Source organism: Nipponia nippon, unplaced genomic scaffold (genome assembly GCF_047370975.1).
Source record: "Nipponia nippon isolate SJK-2023a ecotype South Korea unplaced genomic scaffold, ASM4737097v1 scaffold_5, whole genome shotgun sequence".
In the NCBI taxonomy this organism is placed as follows: domain Eukaryota; kingdom Metazoa; phylum Chordata; class Aves; order Pelecaniformes; family Threskiornithidae; genus Nipponia; species Nipponia nippon.
This window is the reverse complement of record NW_028262369.1, coordinates 80,414,006-80,434,136: the sequence shown is the minus strand read 5'-3', so window position 1 is coordinate 80,434,136 and position 20,131 is coordinate 80,414,006. Positions and strand designations below refer to the sequence as shown.

The 20,131-nt window shown below is 36.2% G+C and overlaps 1 long non-coding RNA gene across 2 annotated transcripts in view; it reads right to left on the bottom strand.

Moving 5' to 3' along the window:
* Positions 1-3,073: 3,073 nt before the first annotated feature.
* The window catches only part of LOC148052358 (uncharacterized), a 44,767-nt gene continuing 27,709 nt past the window's right edge, over positions 3,074-20,131 (bottom strand). For both annotated transcript variants that reach the window (XR_015699027.1, XR_015699029.1), the window contains exons 3-4: positions 9,465-9,616; positions 3,074-4,186 (exon numbers count right to left, since the gene is read on the bottom strand). This is a non-coding gene — a long non-coding RNA (uncharacterized LOC148052358). The remainder of the gene's footprint in view (positions 4,187-9,464; positions 9,617-20,131) is intronic.

Below are 20,131 nucleotides of genomic sequence, written 5' to 3'. Positions count from 1 at the left end.
GCTAGAAAATATTTACAGTATCATCCTGTACTGTTAGTTTTCACTCCTATGATAACAGAAAATTATCTGCGAGGGGCATGGCACAAATTCCTTCATATTTTTTTTCCACTTTGGAGAAAAGTACATCAGAATTATCATGTCAGACAACTAAGAGTTTCTGTAATGACAAATGTCTTTTTGAAATATTCTGGGCCACAGAAGCTGAGAAAGTATGGCAATTTTGAATGGTCTTTATTTTCTTATTAAATCCTAAAGGACTGTTGGTGTTTGTGTTTCCTATTTCCTATAAAAATATCTTTTTATCATGAAAAAAAAGAATATTTTGCTAAAGGAAATTCTTACAACAATAATGGTACTAGTCCATTATAAAAACTTAACTTTACACAGTATGTTTTATTACTAAAACAATATATTGCCACTGAAGTAAATTATTATTCTCTCAGTTCTTTTTAGTTGACACAACACTGTCATTAGAAATCTTGTTTCCATGTTAATGTATCACTAGAGATACAGCTATCTCTTCATGTAAGTTGTATATACACTTATATCCATACATTTCATTCAAACTACAACTAAGCATAAATGCATTTGTATTCTTGCCTTTTGTCCTTTTCATCCTTATTTTCCTCAGTAGTCCAAACAATTGAGAATTGCACATTTCATCTGTTGCTAGTGCCTCAATAATTATGATGGAGCTATAAAGGAAATGATACACTCCGCGGATGATTAAATCAGCCTAAACATTCTACTCTCATGATTCATTGTGGCATGAATGAAGACACCATATTCTTAGTCTTATGTCTGTCCTGCTAATTTTCCTTAGCTTCATTATTTTTTTTGCCTGGTATCTTTGACCCTTCTTTTGCTTCTCCCCATCATCTGTCTTTCTCTTTTTTCTTCTAATTAGGCCACTTCTTTTTTTCTGTCCTTCTTGCTCCAGGTATACTCCTGTCCCTGCTCTCACCTCTTTTCCACATTATCTTGTTCTAAGCACAATACCAATGCCACTTTCCCCCCCCCCCCCCCCCCTTTCTGATTTGTGAGTGTCTTTCTTTCCTCTGCCCCTGCCCAGGCTTCCTACCCCCTGCCTAAGCTTTTCGTTTCTCCTCTATTATGAGGTATGGTCTCTCTTATATTTCTAGCCCTAAAGTTCACTGAGCTTTTGGGAAGAGAAAACTACAGCTGTGGTGAAACAACATAGGTTTGTCCAAAACTACTGCTGGCAATTCAATTCAGTTATCAGCTTTGTTTGTTCTCAAGTAATACTATAATTTCCCTAATTACTGGAAATTTAGAAATTAAATTAAATAAAAACATTAAAAAAACCCCACCAAGACAAATCTCTTGAGGAAAGACACTTACAGAAATCCTTTTGCCAGGAGTTTCACAGACTGCCTACGCTGTGTGGTTGCTTTTTAGAGGATTATAACACAGTAAAGCTCAACAGAAATTGCTAGACTTAAGTGATGTAGATTGAAGCATCTCTACTAACAACAAAACTGCACTAACGTAATCCAGGTGAAGAGCTAGTTCTTAAAGTATATAGTTGTATGGTTATAACCCTCATGTGTAATATACACCCTCTACATCTATTCAGTTCAGCTTTTCTGACACTTAATATTTCAAATCAAGGAGAATTTTATTACATTATTTTGTTTGCAGTACTACATAAAGTGTAAGAAGACTGAGGAAAGTGATGATCAATTGGCAGTCATTTGCAAAGACCTTACATAAAAGCACACCAAGGAAGAAATGCCGCAATAGTACATTCAGTCTCATACTTAGTCTGTCTTGAAGTATGCTGCATTAAAGGCTATTGTAACATTATCAGTACTTACATTCTTTTGTAAACCAAAATTACACACCTGCACAATGCTCCTTACAGAACACCCTCTTTTTCAAGACAACTCTTGAAACTAAATGTAGACACTTCTATAAATCTTTTCCGATTTGACTCCTACATTTTAATTTTCTTGTAGCCTTCTAATTTATATTTTATAAAGACATTCCTATTTCTACTGCCATATTGAGAATATTATCTTCTATCTATACATCTTTTCAGCAGGAACACCCATTGCTACAATACCCTCTACTGCGTTATATCTTGCTACAAAACAAAAAGACAGGGAGATTCTTCTGGAAAATTAAGTAATCATAAATTACTATTAGATTGATGGATTCTTTTAAATGCTGCCTTTAGCCTTCTTTTTGTTTTGCCTAAGGGAAGAAGATAGAAATAGGCCTTTGCAAAATAATCTGTAAAGTCAAACAGAGTTTTGTTGGATTAATAGCTTCACAATTTAGTATCTTTTCCTTCTTTTCTTGACTAAAAATATATTACTTGGCAATATTTCCAAAACTAGGTATTCATATATCCAAACAGAAGCTGCCAGTTCTCAGAACTATTAAACACCTAAAGAAATCTTAATGATCATATGGAATACATTGAAAAGAGTCTAGCAGTTCCTCAGGCATAAAAGGTTTATTTGGGCATCTAATTTTAGGCATCCAATATTAGAAGTTTTGAGGTGTAGAAATTATGGTAAACTTTACAGGGAAAAACATACCTGGGCATAAATATATTAAGGACTGCACAGAAACCATTACAGTCATTACAGTTACGGTCTGCCACTCTTCATATTCAGTAGAAACATACTTGAAAGCAATTCAAAAGAGATAAATTGCAAAATGTGAGAAAGAATGAAGAATCTAGACTTTACTAAAAAATGGCATAAACCAGCATAATGTTAATGAAGAAACAATATCTAACATACAAATTCTGAAAGGACTTTATTAAAGACTGAGAAGCAAATACATAAGATGTTTGACTGCTTCTGAATGCTCTACACCGGATGAAGTTTTGCATTGACCCATAAATTAGAAGCAGAATTTGAAATCTCACATTGCACTAGTCTAGTTGATGCACTAGATTTCCACTTTAGGAAAACTGTTAGCACAAGCTCTGAAAAAAATTATATTCCATTCACTGCCCCTATATATTTTAGAGTCACTTTAAGATAAATAGTGCTGTGATAAGAGGAAAAAAGAAAAAGCATTAGCACTTGCATTTCAGCAAAACTATTTTATTCTGAAAAGTTCTGCAGAAATTACACTATGCCAGTGATATTTAATTGTAACATAAAAATTAAACACCATTTACTTGATATAAAATTGGGATAGTATGCAAATTAAGTAAGTTTCAATTCATGTCTTCTTACTCACATCTGTTGGCAGTTTAAATAGTTTTAGTGTCATTAATTGTTATAAAAGTGCAAGATTTGCTGTATGCTTGCCACTTAGGACCAAAGGCACAGAAGTCTAATTGAACTAAGTAATTAGTAATTTGTCATTTCCTATTGTCAGCAATTACTTTCCATTAGAAATCCTCACTGAAAATTCTAATTTGAAGTGAGGTTTGCATTTTATTGCTGTCCATCCAAATTAGTTTAAAATTGACAGCTACATTTTCATTTAAAAATTTAAAGATATTAAATATGCTTGAAGACACTGAAGCATATTCTGCTCCATGTGTAGTTGCGATAACGTATCTGGACTCAAAAGAATGAGAAGGAAAATCCAAAATACTTCTTTCTTTTCTTCAATTACGAAGTATGTATCGGCATTACATAGTAGGACACGTCACACTCTTGCTCATGCGAATAGTCCCCTTAATTGGCAGTTTAAATGAGTAACACAGAGTATGAAACACAAAATTAGATAAGGATTCATTGGATTTCTTATTCACTTTTACACAGGGACTCAGAAATAGGTATTGAAGTTGCAGGTGTAACAGGAATAGAACTGTGTATTTTTCATGCCTTGTCCTAGAGTATTTTCCTTGTGGTTTTACTGCAAGAGCAATTATTCTTTTGTTATTTTTCAGACTTGTTAAAGCAATCAGCACTGTCCAGTTGCAAATGCTCGGCGTGCAGCACGAGGCAGCACTTGGGAGGGCAGGAGTGCTGCAAGTTCCTCAAAAACGCACAGGGCTGATTAGCCATGAGGAGGTAGAGATTTATAATTAAGACACGTCAAACCAATATGTACTATCAGGGCTCATAACATGAAACTGCCTAGCAAGCAGCAACTTGGTGCCTCATAAAATGCTTCTGCTGCCCAGTCTGATCCAGTCCTGAAAGTAGGGGACAACTGGATATCCCAAAGGGCAAAGTGGTTCAACTTCAGTCTGTTGGCAGAAAGGCAAAAATAATAATCATATAAACTCACCACTGTCCCAGAGATCTTTGGCAACCAAGTTACAAATCTGAAAGCATAGAGCATGGGGTTTTATTGTTTTTAATGTAAAAAAATGCTCAAACCCCAAAATAAGATCATGCTTAGTGCCAGTTGACAAACATTTCAACACCAAAGCTAAGAGTTTAGCAGAGATTCATACTAAATGAGTTCAGAAGATACCAATTGGGTATCAGTTGCTATCCACTTGTAAGTAAGCCTCTCATAAAAACACATACAGAAGATAAAAGGTATATGATAAGTTTTCACCATAAAATGAGGGGAGGGAATTTGATGTATAAAGAGTTGGCCAAGTGTGTAGTGATATTTTAATATATTAATTTATAGAATTAGAAAACTATTAAGACCAGAAGACAACAGAATTGCACAATTGTATGTCTAATAATAGAACTGTTATTAGAGGTAGTAGCAAGCACATTTGCACTTCAACTGCAGTTCTATGGTATACTGCCATCTTTCTTTTTCTTAATTTATGTGATACAATAATTAACCTTTAAATCTAGCAATGGTGATGAATTTCCCTTCAACAGTTATTCTACATTCATATTTCCTGAAAGCACACATCTTTCACTGAAACTCTCTCTGATAACTAGTTAATACACATCACAGATTACTAGCACTCTATATTAAGCACACATTAATTACTGTTAATTTAGAACATAATTCCTATGAAGAAACATACCCACATGCTTACAAAATCTCATCACAATTAATGCTATGAAAAAGAAAAGCAAAGAATTCTAACGATTCATCGCTAATAAATAACAGGCATTGTCCACAATACTTTTATAGCTGAAGTAGACTGTACAAGGGAATCTCTCAGGCAGTATCATAGGCCTCTTTCCTTAAACTGATTTAAGCACTACATTGACTAGGAACAGATTTGTTCCCTATTTGGGGGAAGGACAGGGGAAGACGGTAAAAAAGAAAACAGAAGGGGAAAAGGTCAACTGGACTCTCAACACAAGTCCACTGGACTGGCAGAAACCTCAATCCACCCCCACCCTCCTGCCACGTTCCACTGCAATCAGTTTTACTTCATACTGTATTGGTAGGAGCTGATTATAATTAGATGTTTGATACATATTAAAGAAAAAACTGATCTCCAAATGCATAGACTGCTTCCTAATTATGTGTTTCCTAATTCCGTGGGGTATTCAAAGCTAGGGTTTGGAGGTATTTTCAGAATAATAAAGATAGTAGGTATATTGCAAACCGTTTTTCTGCCATTTCTGCAGCTGTGTTTAATTGCCAATAAGGCACTGAACAAAACAGAGAATTAAATTAAAAGTTCAATAAACACTGATCAATATTCTTGTAAATACCAAGTCTATAAAATGATCTTCTCTTTAAATGTAGTTATACTACAGGTACCGTGTAGATGATCCTCATTTGAATTTCTTGTGTTGAAAGTCTAGTTAAATTTCTTTCCAGTAAAAACATTCTAAATCTAGGAATGCTGTCAAAAAAATTATAAACCTGCCTTTATTCTTAAACTGTTGCTGTCTTCTGATTTCGCATTAGCTCACAATCAGCTGAATAAAGAAGTCATCTTCTGTCTAACATGTAAATAAATCATCAGCTTCAGTTACTTTACCACTAGCTGTTTGTCATTCAGAAAAATAATGGTTAATCAATGACTAATCAATGAAGATGTGTAACGTATTAGTTTGCAGTCCTTCATCATCCTATTTTCCTCAATTGCCTGGGGGTTTGTGTTCAGTACTTACAGAATCGATTACAATTGTGAGTGATCATTCAGCTCATGTTGAGAGCTGTCAGCTGTGCTTTCTGCTAGGAGTTTTTACCCTCCTGTTTAATACGAGATGCTAATATTTAGCTGCATCTGACAAGCTAGACACCATAGTAGAAAATTTTATAAGTGCTTAAGTAACTAATTGCAACACTACATGTCACTTGATGAAACTAAACTTTTCCTGACTTCACAATAATCATAAGCATTACTGGCTTGCTGTGGAAAATTAAAGGAAAATAGCTGTCTGCTTGAGTCTGATCATGCCTGCAGGGAAGGTCTAAGAAAGGCAACTGACAATGATGCCTTTGTGCATAACTACAGGGGGAAAACAGATAATTCTTCAATTTTCATATAAACTGACATTCTTCACCATATGACATTCATGTGCGCGCTCAATTTCCTACTAGAGCCACTAGAAAAGTTGGACCCACAGACTTTTGATACACAACAACATAAATGAGTAACAAAGGTTTCTATAACGAAAGTAATGTTACACTGCTTGACAAGACTGTTTGCTTTGAAGCAGATTTAAGCTTGTCACCAACATAAGGAGAAAAGATTGGCTGTTGTTCCCACACACACGTCAAATATATTACTACCAATGTATAGGTTTATTCACTTTAATTATCGTTTTCATACTTCTCTTAGAAAATGCATGTCAGTGGTAGTCACAGGGTGTGATGGTGGAAACTAATAATTGTTAATGTATTTCATTAAACATTTAGAACTGAGCAGTATTGATTAAAACGGCAATGTGGAAGTGCTCATTTCTAGTAGTTTTAGCTCCAACAGCTCCCTCTTGTGATTGAAAAGTCAAAGCTCCCTTGCCTAAACTGAGCTACATTTGGATGTCATGCTGAGCTTACCGGCACTCTTTCCATAGCCAGTATTAAGAAAAAGAGGGAGAGAGAAGTTGCCTTACCAGAAAATCATGCTAATATATCTTTTTAACTTAAAACATTGCAATGTAATTCAATAATCAATGTTAATATCCAAATTTAATCTAGAAAATTAAAAAAGACTCATTTCTCCATTAATTTAAGGAATATAACTCACCTAAGAATTATTTTAATATTGTAGGGTTTTGCTCAGTTGCCTTATTTTTAGCTGATGTGATAGGCAAGGAAGATAGCAATAGATTTCAGGAAACAAGCGCTTTCCTACCACAGAGGCTAAAAGCTGCACTGATAACCCATGGTACTGAAAATAATCAGTGCCTGGTTTTTACATAGTGCACAAGAACGGTCCAAACACATCCTCTAATTCAAAACAATAAAGTGACCCATTTAAAATAGCTACAAAGCATTACTGTAGCAATTATTACCTTGCTACAGAGAAGAGCATTCCCAGCATTAAATCTTATTGTATTTCTATGTTTTTGTCCCTCATCTGCATTGGAAATAAAATCACCTTCTACAAAAGAATAGGTATTCAGAACTTTTTTGTTTTATATACAGACAGATTGATATAGACCACCAATTTTTAACATGATCAGAGAAACTGCTAGTGTATTTTCGTATCGCTACATACAGCAAAAATAAAACCAATTAGCTATTAGTTATGAGCCTAGTACTAGACAAATAAAAATACAAAGCCTACAAGTTATGTGTAGCAACAACCTCCCTACCATCAAATAACAAGAAAATATTGTAAAGGAGTACAACTTCATGTAGCTGTGTAGTCACATTATGCACAACAGTTGTAAAAGCATGACAACAATCATTATATTTAGCCTCCATTTTGAAAGAAACTGGTGTTTTAATTTAAGATCACTTAGCCAAGCTGCCCCCAAGGATCTGAATAAAATTCCTACTGGTAGCTTGGTTGTTTTCCCCCTAAAGCTTCCTATAGTACACAGAAATATTTAGACATGGTCAATTCATCTTAACAACATCTTGAACACCCACCCCAGCTCCCAGCCCTTCAGAATGACAACACAAATAATTGCTCTGAAATCACAAAGTAAAGGAAACAACACTTTAAATCATGGATGGCATTTTTAGTGCAAACTCCTATTTTTTCTCATTCCTTAAGTTCCTGTCAAAGACTCAAAGAACACAAATAGGCAAAACGGATTCATTCCCTCTCAGTTATTTGGCGTCTACAGAATATTTTGTTGGACCAGTTAAGATGAGAACAAAAACACTTCTCTGCTTATATCAAGTTCATACTCTGAATTACCTTGCTTTGTCAGCTGACACTTTTTCTTTTGGTCTGGAAGGCCCCAGCTCATGGTAATACTATTATCAATAACAGCCAGAGTATAGTGACTATGTGTGACTAAAATCTTCTCATTTATGACTCTGCTAGCCAAACTGTGTTCTGACATCTCATGAAAATACATTTCTAACATACTTTTCTTGAGTGAAATTGCTGATCTTGTGTTTAAAATGAAACATTTACACCAAAACATCTAAGCAATCGTATTACATAAGTAAAAAAGACAAAAGCGCTAATTTTATCCAAACATTTGATAAGAAAAGTCTTATGAACTATTATATGATTCCTGATGCACAGACATTTTTCTTTTTTTTTTCCCCCCTTTTTTAAAAAGATATAATCACTAAAACAATGACAAATGAAAGACTCAGAAAAGGTTATGACTTGACAAAGTAACATTTTTAAAACTTGGACACCAATCAAATTGATATAAGCATCAGTGATGCAACACTTTCTGACACTAAAGTCTTTACCACTGTCTAAAATATATAGAATAGCCTATTGTGATTGCTTAATGTCAACTTTTGTTCATAAGCTCTTTCATAAAAGTGAAACAGGGAAAAATGATTTAAAAGCAGTTCAATTTGTCTATTTACCTTAATCTTTAACTATTCCCATATGTCTTAGCTACATGATGTATGACTCGCCATAAACCAATTTTTCAAAGATATACAAGACAGAAAAAAGTCAGGCTCCTAACCTTTTATGCACTGAACTTTCATAGACAGCTGGCAAAACAAAACACTTCTAGGCTTCAGAAAAATCTAAAAGGTTATTTTGCTCTCCTGCTTTTATGAAACATTTGCATCTGTTAAATAAGATACAGTTGAAATATTTCATCATGGCAAACAATCTCAAGGGAGAAAGATCTTTTTAAAATTTGAATTAAACTAAAAAGTTGATATCTGCTATTTTAATAGAACAATTAGACTTCCATTTGGGAAGCAAACACTAGAGTTGTGCGCTCTTTTCTGAAAACCAGCCTGTGACGCCATATGAATCCTGACATTAAAAATTGCAAGTGGTGTAATCGCACTTTATGGTCATATGCATAACTCAAGGTGCTTAGTCTAATGACTGTTTTTTTATGTATTTAGTAGTAATGCTCACTTTGATATGCATCAGTCTGAAGCACAGGGCAATGTGACGCACACTTTTGCTTTAGTTTAGCAAGACCTTCACTGGCAATTTAGAAAATAAGAAACACTCTGCAGAATAGAAGTGTCTGACTTACCTAAAATGGTTGGTAGACCGGAGCAAGGTGGAGATGTGTTAATTAGCAGGAAGTTTTTGTTCCATCCAAGAAGTCGCAGCACAGGATCCATTTGGGCATTGTGAGTAAGCAGGGTACCAGGTAGGATTATTCAGAAATTTATTACTCCCACTCTAAAAAAAATTAAAAACAAGAACAGAGAATGAAATATGCATAGGTGGAAATGCGTTTAGTGTTCTTTTATACAATAAAAAACATTTGTAATTCTGTGTACTGTGGTAAACCAATTAAGAAATATAGTCTTCAATTTATATTAAAAAATGTCTTTCATAATTTTTGTTTCAATTTTAAATATTTAAATGAACTTCTACATTAAAGGACAGAGTTGTGAACTTCATAACTCAAGACAGTTTCTCATATCAACAGGAGCTAAAGCTTTTCAGTAAGTTTAGCAACATACATACTGTCTGTAATTTAGCATCACTATGCATTTCAAACACATTTGATGTCAGAGGCAGACCAGGTAGAGATATCTGACAATGGAGGGGGTGGGCTGTGTGTAAGTTTTCTAAGATTGTATTTTCAGAAACCTCACTGTCATAAAATCTGTTTGTGCTAAAACAAAACAAAGTACAAAACAAAGTACATATATGGGGGGGGGGGGGGGGAGATGGACCACAAAGCACCTTTTAAACTTACAACTTTAGAGAAAGAAAAATAGTTTTAATCCAGAATACATATTTATATATATATATATATTTTCTGAATCCTAGAATTAAAAAAGACTTTTTTAAACTTCAAGTAAGCTTGAGAAACTGACTGCAGATCATGTATACAACGTAGGGTCAATGCTGTATTGAATTTCTAGACCATTTTCAGACTACCTTCTGGCAATGGAAGCATTTTGACCACTGACACTCCCTATGGGTATATCTGACTATCCTGGTACAATGCACCATTCCCCATTATTGAATCTACAACAAACTGCTGTAGGTTATTCATTGATTGAGTGTTTAAGTATATTCTTTGGGAGCAAATGGAGAATGAAATCTGTAAACAATCACGCACACAAAATCAGCAGAATTCTTCACTCGGATATGGTTTTCAGTTTCAGCACTTAATTATCTGTATTCTTTGATAAAAACTCTGTCACTTTAAATGAAGATGCACAGGAATTTTGCTTTTAAAAGACAAACCAAGCTACAACGTGGAGCCGCACATTTTATCTCAAAGAAAAATTAAGCCATCATTGGCCAATATGACTACATAGGGACATAAGGTTTAAGCACATCTGCCATACTTTATGCTAACATCTTTATCTAGATCAATTACAATATGCACTATCACTGTTAAATAACCAATATAGATGCAGACTGCAGCTCTATAATATTCCTAATGGAGGTTAGAACAGATATTAAGAGCTACATTTTCATAAGCTCAAGCAGTAATTGTGTGTGCTTGTACGCCTGTGCATATCTTCAATCAAGCTGTATTTTGATATCACGGTGGGAAAATGTTCCTTTTTCCACTTTAACCAGTGCAAAAACCTCTTTCATTCTCATATGTGTATATGTATATGAGTTCATTTGTATAGTTTGTCTGCCACTATGTATTTATAGCTATTACTGAATGAGTGGTTCATACAGTACTAGGGAGCTAAAAAAAACCCCATAAGACATTTGAAGCTTACTTTATCATAATTTCCACCTTTGATTTAAAAAAAAAAAATACAAAAAGGGGTCATCCTGAGAACATATACAAATGATATGATTTCAGCTTGAGAAAACTGTATTTGTATGTGTCACATTTCTTAAATTTTTAAGATTAATTTTACTGTAAATCTACAATGCAGCTTTATTATTCCTTCCCATACTCACTGAAAAACTGTAACTACAATATCATTACTTTCTATTTCAAAATAGCACCCAAATGCCAGGGATACAGGAGTCTTCGTCATGTAAAGTCTTTTCCATACATGTAGCAAAGATTTAACTGTGCTCCAAAGAACTCAAAGCTGAGTAGTTTGGAGCAAAGCACACACCAACAACATGTTGAAAATAACTTTTTTGCTCTATGAACTGAACTTCAAACTACGTTATGATTCTGTTACACTGAAGTATTGAAGAAGGAGGGTAACCTGAATGCTCTGTGCACTAAGACATTACAATGTAAGTTGAGCATAGACTAGGTTAAAAAAATAGTGTTTGATCTGTCTATAAGCCACCTAGGTATGCATATTCACAGACAAGAAAATATTAGGGTGCAGCACAACAGAACTCCACAGGTATCTTAATTTAAGCATTTTAGCTGCACATGCGCTGCAAAACAACACTCCCCTGTGCCTGCTGGCATGCAGACACATGTGTGGCTGTGTTCAGACTGGAGGTTGGAGTGAGGTCTTCAGCAGGGTCCCCTTGGAGAGAACCTTAAGTTCACAGTCAATCCAGAAGGATTCAGTTTAGACAATCAGGGAGTAAGACTGCAAGTTGCACCATGGAGAGCATCTGTTCTGCAACTCAGACGCTCCCAATAGGCACTTTTGAGCGGACGCTCAAGTGTGTTATTAAATTGTGGTAAGGTATCAATTTTTCCTCTGCTGTCTGACGAGGTTCAAATGCATGCCTCCTACCTCCCCAGGGGGCAGCTCAGCCATCTGCCAGTAACCCCAGCCTATGCTTTCCCTTCCGCTTTAGTGGAATCATGCACGCATACTTGATAGGCTAGTCTGGGACTGGGCAGATTCACATTCAGAAATCCAACAGTACCAGCCTCTAGATGCTTGCCTAATTCCATAGATGTCCAAAGCCATGCCCAGGAATGGCATTCAGTTGCATCCCGTTACAAGTACTTTTGTAGGACTCCTAGAGTATTTTGTCTGGTCTCCAGCTGCCGCTTCAGAAACATGCAGATTTCCTATAGTACATCTTCTGGCCACATGCAAATATGTTGAATGGTCCAAGACTGTATGAAACAGCACAAAGAATCTACACTTTGACACAACCTACACTTAAGCCAGCAGTAGCCCATAAGGTTCCCAGGGCGTCTCAGATACCAGAAACAGTCTAACCATATTAGCTTTCTTGAGATGTGATGATGAGCACAGCCAGGGTAGCCACAGATAATACGGTTTCATTTTTTTAGCCTGTAGTTCAGGTATCTCTTCACAACATTCATTGGACTATGGAGTCTTAGTCTCTTGTTCTGCTTCTAAATACACCCAGAAGAATCTTATTCTTGAGCACTGAACAACCATGTATTCCTATTAGCCCACCAGGAAGCTGCTTTTATGAATGAGATTTCATGCACTTTGTATGAAACAGTTAACAGGTAAAACACAAATAGTCACTCGACCAAGAAGCAGAGCACAGATTTCCCATTCCTAGCAGAGTGCCCCAGCCAGGAGTCCTGCTTGTTCCCTTCAGGCCAACACATCTTTTCTGCAAAGAAGGAGGGGAAGAGCAACCTAGATATAGTATAAGATAGTGAGGCTTCTTGCTGAAAAAAAGAGGTATGGGTTTGAACCTGATGTAGGTTCAAGTCTCTGCCAGTCTGACCGATGCTCCTTCTACTGAAGACCTCATACCAGTGGACAGAAATTCCTTTCAGGAAAGGAATATCCTGTTTTGCTTTTTGTAAAGAAACCACACCAAGGACCAAACACCAAAAGATAACTTAAGGTTATAAAGATCACATAGAGGTAGATGTTCAAGTTCTGAAAAATTAATGCAGTGCTTCAATACCTCTTGTAGTCATGATTTATTGACTAATTTAGATAGTCACCTTATAAGTGTCTTTGCATAAAAGAGATCAGTAAATCTGATGGTTTACACTATCAGTAAATCTCTATCAGTCAGAGAAGCCAAAGTAGAGGTTTCATGTCGCAAATGAGGCCCCTAGATGTCAGGTATTGCTACATCCAGTGTCATAACAGCTATACTGTGACCCTTTAAGGGCACGTATACCTGCAGGTCCAAACACACAACTAACTGTGTAGGCTATACAGAGGACTTGGAAGCACTTTAAACCTCACCTTGAATCTCTTGTGGCTGACTAACTTCATGTTAATTCTGTTATGTCATAGGGCTTCCTTTGGAAACCTTTGGAAATAAGGGCTTATATCATCATGGGAGTTTTCATAATACTTCAAAGCAAGGCAATCACAAAAACATATAGCAACAAGAAGAGTAAAAGTTCGGGGGTTTTGTTAGGTTGTTTTTTTCATAATCAATAAATTCTATGGCAATGGTAACTATGCTTCCTTTGTAAGCTCATCTTGTAAGGTTAGGCAAATCTAATAACAGCAGTATTTAAAAAAAAAAGTCACTCTAAAGTTTTGCATTCTTTTATTTTAGCTGGTAGATGAAAAAGAGAAAAAGGAATTTCTTCCTCTGCACACTAAACATGTACCACAAAGCAAACTATCTTCATAAAGAATTTTTCCTTTGGGACAGTTCTCTGCACATATGTATCTTTAAATTATATTAACATGGAACAACTAGGACATTCAGCACCTTTCTGCACAAAAATCTATTATGTTCTATTTCCCATCCTGAGGAAGACATTAAGACTGCATGTAATCACCTTGTCACTGTTCCATTTTAAGTGTGCTCAGAACTTGTGTTGTAAACTCCCAAAAGTGGGGCTTAGTCATTTGATAGCAGACATTTTACTCCAAGTCTAGTTTGTTGATTTGTTGAAAGAAATTGGCTCTGCTGCAATATTCATTTCAAAGTTGTTTTGTTTTAAACACAGGGATCACTTTATGTGTGATTACATCAAAAGGGCCACATGAGAGAAGTCTGAGCCCATTTGGGTGAGCAAGTTGAAATCTGGCAGGGATGCAGCGCTTGCCATTAAGGCTGCACTGGGAAGAACTCACAATCAGGAAGTGCAAGGCTTGAGATTGCACACACTACATGAGCTCTGCTCCCTGATACGTGTGTATTACAACACAGTCTTGAAATATATGGTCACTTTCTTTTTCAGTCATGATAGGTACTTTCTATAGGTAAACGTGTGTAGCATCCTATGTTACATATTCCAGGCAGAGAAAGTCCTCTAGAACATCCACAACACACATGTACAATAAGGAATATCATTCTAGAACATAGCAAACCAAGAGCAAAAAACTGTTTTACGCTTTCATTCTGCCAAATGCCTAGTTACCTGTTCCCACCTTTTTTGTTGCACCTAAGGGAGTCCTCACTGACAGCTGAAAAGAAATTTGTACTGTGGTTGCTACTTAAGTCCATAAGCTTGCCACAGAGGAGAAAGACTTACATCTTTAGGGCATACCACTGCCACTGCTGAAAATACGTTACTAGGATCATCCCAGGTTTTACCAAGCATGTGTTAGTAGGCACTGTTTTAGGAACTATGGGGTAAAGGAAAAACAGATTAAGTTTGCTTTTCACAAATAGTCATAGTCAAGAGGGAGACAATTATTATTTTGCTTTCCCTTTTTGGGACAAAAAGAATGCATGATACACAGAACACTCTCTGAAGATTATTTATTCAGGGGTCTGGCTTGAATCCCTAGTACCTAGAAGTTACCCCCCACCTTCTCTTTCTCATCAAGGAAAGCTTCTTCAGTTCCAATTATTGTGAGCTGGAATTTTATCTATTCTGTAAAATTCTGTAGTAAGAAAGGCTGAAGAAACAAATTTTTTGATAACGCTGTGTTACTGCTTCTACTATGAAACTTAAGGGGGAATGGCAGAAGCATGCAGGGCAACTTGCAAGAATCCTGGTGAATCATGGAATCGTTTAGGTTGGAAAAGACCCTTAAGACCAAGTCCAACTGTTAACCTAACACTACCAAGTCCAACACTAAAAATGGTGATATATGAATAGTCTCTGCCTGGACAACGGTTAAAGTCTCACATTTGGGAGATAAGACCTGAGAATTAAGTAAGAATACCCTCAGAGTTCTATACCAGGAAACCCAAAGAGCGAAACACCTCAGAAACAGCCTTTTGAAAGAATTGAGCTCTGATCCACTCAAACCCCAATAAGAACAATTTCCTTCTTAGGAAAGTATTTGAAGAGAAAAAAATGACAGATAAGAGGGAAGATTTCTATATTTTTTGAAACTTTATTACTTCCAATTAGTAGATTTTCTGGGCACAAGATAGTTTCTTAATAATCTAAGACTCTTTTCTGCGTTAAAGGTTTCTTGATCTTGCACCTTGACAGATTCAAAAGGCCCAAAATAGAAGCAATACAAGCATATATCTTATATCTTTAAGTGTTATGTGGTACTAAAGGAGAAAAGTAATTTTAGAAGCTAGACTATGACACCTGAGTACAATAAAGTGACTCCTGAAGGTGCTACATTTCCTTTGTATAGAGTATAAATGAGGTAAGTGCATATTTTTTTTTACATCACAGCTCAGAAAATAACTGTTGATCTAGAACAGCTGGAAAAAATTAGTTATTGACACATCAGTTTAGAAAAGGCTTAATACAGAAGGACAAGGAAAGATGCTGATGTTAAACATGCAACTAACAGAATGACGCTTATTGCAAATTTAATTACCTAATATGTATATCTGAAAGTTGTCTGAAAATAATCACTGACGACTTATTGTAGTTACTGAAAAATTAGCAGCTCCAACTGCTAAGGATGAGAAAGGCTGGCAGGGGCAATGCTTGCTGCTGTCAGAACGAAGGGAGAAGCTGGTGGGAACATAGGCACATTTTGGTTAACTAAAGTAGGATTATTGCTAAGGTATCTGGTGCAGATGGTAGGTAAATAGTCAGTTCTGATGGTGGATAAGAGCTAGGAATAGCATCTGGTAGACCCTGAAGAACTTTCTCTTCTTCCTTCTTCCAATAATTCTGCTACTTCCAAGTTAGAAAGAAAAAGACAAGTATGTCTAATATGGTGGGGAATCCAGAAGAGAAATATAAGGCCACCTGATTGTTGCTTGCAAAATTGACCTTTTACTAACCTGTGAGAAACTAGCCAAAGTAAACAGACTTTGCCCGTAGCCAGCTGAATGCACAAGGTGAGCAGGGATGCCTGTGATTGATAAAACATACAACACTTGGAAGCCCTGGAGCAGAGCGACTAATCCATGAAATACAAACCTGAAGACAGACAGACAGAAAAAAAAGCCTCCCAGACCAGACTTCGAGCTCCTCCCAAGCATGAGATCTGTATAAGTTTTATCCCATACCTTTTGATGAAAAACGGCTCTGATGATGGCATATCTACATTGTTGTCACAGAAGTACCTACCCACATAAGAACCACCAGCCACCAAATTAGCTTGGTCAAGGCCAAAAAGGCAACATAAAAGTCAGCAAGAGCTATTTTAGTCTCCCCCCAAAATACTCGAATACTTCTGTATTAATGTCAGCTAAAAAAAAAAATCATTGAAAATTAAACATAAACAGGAAATTATATATATGCTACTAAGTACAGAAGTCAAGTTTAATTATGTTTAGGCTGCTTGGTTCAAATGTTGCTTCCAGACATCAGATAACACAATTTAGAAATCAGGAAGTCTAGATTGTGATTACATTTACCCCATATAAATAGTTGCAAAATTTCATTAGAACTATTTAAATGGAAGTGTGATTGCTGTTACAATAATTCATTCTTATCTATTGCTTTCATTACCTAAATAATCTCCAAATGCCAAGGCATAAGACAATGCCCACAGTCATACCACAGGATTGTCTTGTTCCCCTTTCCATTGACTAGGATATGCATTTATCCTTGTTAGGATTAGCAGAAACGAACAAGGGTTGCATAACACAATCTTACCTTGCCTTATTTTTTTCAACTGTAGCATAAATAAGGTCATCTCCTCTGTAACGCAGAGGCTGGGCATGGAGAAGAGCCCATTTAACAGTTTTCCTTAATTTATGAAATTAAATTGGGGCCCTTTCTATCCCATCACTCTCCAGCAAAAGGGAGCCCAGAAGGGGAAGAATCGTAAATTTGCAAATCAGATTGAAAGGGTGTTTGATTTCTTAGGGATCTGAGCTAGACACTGTCACTTAGGAGAAAAAAAAAAATTCCTTATGAGTGATCTACTGCACAGCAGGACTTTGGTTGTGGTTACTTGCAACCTGCTCCCTGACAGCTACTCATCCATTCTGTGCTCAGTGAGTCTCGGAGCAGAAGGAAACGCTGTCCTGAATGCTTGCTGTTAAAATTAAACTGTTCTTAACAAAACAAGTGGACATCAAGCATCCAGCCCTATAAAAACATACACAAGAGTCACTTGGCTCCTTCAAATGCTGTTTAAAGTACACTGAATTTCTGATCAGCAGATTATTTTTCTTCATACAGGCACAACTGCAAAGGGAGCATTTGTTTGAAATCGATCTCCCCAGTGCAGGTTTTAATGTGTTGTTAAACTCAGCCATTTAAACCAGAACCAGTGAAATAAAACTCTGATGACTCTTGAAGAATTTAAGATTAATGCAGAAGGAAATTACCTTGCCTAGTCATGCCTACTTTTATTAGTACCCTGCAGTTGTGTTTCATTTTGGACATGGCAAAAGTATGATTTGAAAGTCAAGAAGGCAACTTCTTGTATTTAATTATTGAACACAGAACAATGCTAAAGCTGCATTTTCAAAGTTTGTGGTGTTGTGTTTTGCAAGTTTTATTTAACAAAACTGCAGTCATGGCAATAAAACATTATGTCTTCCCATGATCATGCTGAGAAATGACATGTGTATTTTTGAATACATATGTCCAGCAATCATTATACCAGCATTGCAGAATTTGACAATTTGCTGCTTCTTCTCTTATTTTTAGATTGGATTTTTTTTTTTTTTTTAATACAGTGAAACAGATGCAGTCTTCAAACATTCCAGTAGGTTCCACTGAGCACACACAAGAGTACAAACTTTAGATTATTCCTGGCGTATTACTTTCAATTTTTATTGTAGTATGTGGTTTTAAGTAGAGAGCTAGTTTCAGCTTATGGTGAAGCTGGTTTTATTTATAAGGCTACAGCGTACAGGGAATTCATTAGCAAAACGGCAAAACAAACTAGACCAACTGGGTTAGAGAAGTTCTTAAACATTTATTGAGTTCTTCAGATGAACTGTACTCCCCTTGGCACATCCCAGCACACCATGTGAACTTCTCCCCAGTTCTCTGCTCATGAGAGCTACACAGCTATACTCTTGTGCAAATGTTTCACTGCCTAATCATTAGCTACATAGCTCAAAAGATATCCAACATATGAATTAATTTGATTTTAAATGAGATACCTTTCTGCTGCTCACTTAGGCCTGCCTTTAAATGCAAAGCTGAATTGAATGAAGCAATTTTGTCACCCCCTTACACTCTTGTCCTTTCCCTACCCACAAAAGTAAGCCTCCACAAAACGCTGTATCAAAATACATGTATACTAAATAGCAACAAGCTGGTGGAAGGAAGTACACTGGTGAGAAACACTGAAGAACAACAATTCTTATTTTAGCATTGGTGAATATACAGGGACAATACAAGAATGGGATTTGGTGCTTCATGATTATATTGATCACATGACCAAGAACTGGAAGAAACAGACCAAGTAGCACTATTAGATTTCTAAATATTTCCTAAATATTCTTTTCTTCCTTTTCTGGCCATAAGGAAAAAAAAGGAAAATATAAACTTTACAGAAAAGAGGAGCAAACATTCTTAAAAGTACTTTAAACTCTTCATAAAGAAACAGGAGACAAATAGTAAAAATCCTCTGAAGTACAAAATGCTTTCATCATGAAAGAAGCTATTACATGCTGAGATTCAAACTTCAACTATGAATTACGCAGAACTCCTTTTAGCTATTTGTGTGCGTGCAAGTGTTTAGCCCAAGGTCGACTGCTCTGTAGAGAGCTAAGCAAATGGTGACTGCCTGAGTCTATGCTTAAACCTGTCTGGTCCCCACTGAAGGTCTTTACAGCACTCAGCATCACCAGACAGTATTTTTGGGAAGAAAATGAAGAGTAGATTTTCCATTTGAAAACAGCAAAGATTTTTAGGAAGGCAGAATGTAATTACTGAAGCTGGAATTTGGCCAGGTCATTGGCATTAACTTTCCTCCTCTTGCAAAAAGAAAAGTGCCATGAAGTCTTTAATGACCACAGGTGGTCAGGACCTTGAATTTGCATCTTGTCTGAAAGACCTGAAGTGTGTTATGCAAGTATGCATGGAAAAAAAAAAAAAAAAAAGTCTTGAGCTGTCAAAAAGGGTAATTCTTCTAGTTAAATTTAAATGTCAAGAGACTTAAAAAAAAAAAAAAATCTAGCACAGTCTGATCCCTGAACCCCTAAACTCAGTGAGCACTTTTCATTAAGTAACTAAAAGGAATAAACAAAAACAAATTTGAGAAGTTTTGATTTTATGTCCCAGAAATTTTACATGTCTGTCTTCGCTGCAGATTAGACCTTCATCTGAATAAAGGAAGCAAGAACACCAGCAATTTATTAAATCCAGATTCTTGGGGGGGGGGGCGAGGCGGGGGGGAGGAGGAACAGAGGGAGCTAGAGAAAGAGAAAACACTGCAACACTTGAGCATATATTATGAGGGATAAAGAGGAAGGCAGTTATCATACTGATAATTTATTTTTATATTCAAAGCCATTCACTTGGAGGCAGGGGGAGGGAAAAGCTGTGGGATTTTTCAGTTGCTTTATTCAACAAATCACAAGGTGTAACTGAGCATGACACATCAT